Raw genomic sequence first — 791 nt, forward strand, 5'->3', positions numbered from 1 at the left:
AAAAGGAGAGGAAGAAAAAAAATCAAGGAGGAAAAGGAGAAATGAGAAAGTAAAAGAAAGAAAATAAATAGAATAAAAACTAGAGATAGAAAGAAAACATTGCTCTGCCTCATCCATTTTATTTTCCTCGGAAACTTAAGTACTAGATACAGAAATTTGTCAAAATAGTTAGAAATATCTTTGCTGACTTTGGTTAGTTATTATATTTTCAAGATTTTATTGGCTACATTCAGATGCTATGTGAAGAGGCATAGCAATGACAACAATTAAGAATTTATAGTTTTCCAAACCTCACATCAAAGAACAAGACATGAGAACAGTTTCATGTTTGCCTGAGATATGTTAATATCCATGTAGAATAATCTTCAAGATATTATAAAAGTAATGATTTGATGTCATTCAAGAAATTATTTTCCATGAGATGAGGATGTCTGTACTTTTCATAGTTTAGACTCTGAAATCTTTTTGTCCTCACACAGACTAAGAAGAGAAAACATGACATTGTATTGGCACTGGGGAATCTTTTGTTCCATGATGGATGTGTTCCTTCTAGGAAGAGGAGGACACTATTGGGTCTCATTCATTAAGTTGATGTAATGGTGGCATGAACTATCATCCACAGAGATTTTCAATTGAATGTTATCCCACCAATCACTTTCTCACAGCCTAATAGAGTGTCCCTGACATCAAAGTCTGATAAATTGTGCAGTGCCAATTAAAAAAGAGACTTTCCCTGTCAGTCATTTAGTTGCAATATTCTCTTTTACTAGATTAGGTTCCATAAAAATGAC

Source organism: Canis lupus, chromosome 11 (assembly GCF_003254725.2).
Source record: "Canis lupus dingo isolate Sandy chromosome 11, ASM325472v2, whole genome shotgun sequence".
Classification (NCBI taxonomy): domain Eukaryota; kingdom Metazoa; phylum Chordata; class Mammalia; order Carnivora; family Canidae; genus Canis; species Canis lupus.